We start from the raw sequence: 390 nt of genomic DNA, 5'->3' as shown, positions 1-390 counted from the left end.
CATCTGCCGCCACGCAAACAGAGGCAACACTCATAATTAGAGCCAGAAAATACAATACACGTCGCACCTGCATCTTGAGAAAGAAATATTCTTTTTGTTCTCGTGAGTAGTTAAACTGAACGAAGGAAAAAAAGAAATCGTATAGAAAAAAAACAACGAAATAGAGAAACACAAACAGAGGAAGAAAAAAGAATATAAAAACAAAAAAGAAGTCATAAGAAACAAAAACAAAATCAACATAAACAATAAAGAAAACTTTTATAGTGGTAACTTGGACAAATAAAAAGCAAAACAAAAAAAAGAAATTAAGAGCAAGACCAACGTATCCAGTAACCACACAAACCACGACGAACACCAGTCATGCTTGAAATAATTTGCAATTAAGAATAT

Source organism: Trypanosoma theileri (assembly GCF_002087225.1).
Source record: "Trypanosoma theileri isolate Edinburgh chromosome Unknown TM35_Tth_123_V1, whole genome shotgun sequence".
Classification (NCBI taxonomy): Eukaryota; Euglenozoa; class Kinetoplastea; order Trypanosomatida; family Trypanosomatidae; genus Trypanosoma; species Trypanosoma theileri.
This window is presented reverse-complemented; position numbering follows the sequence as displayed.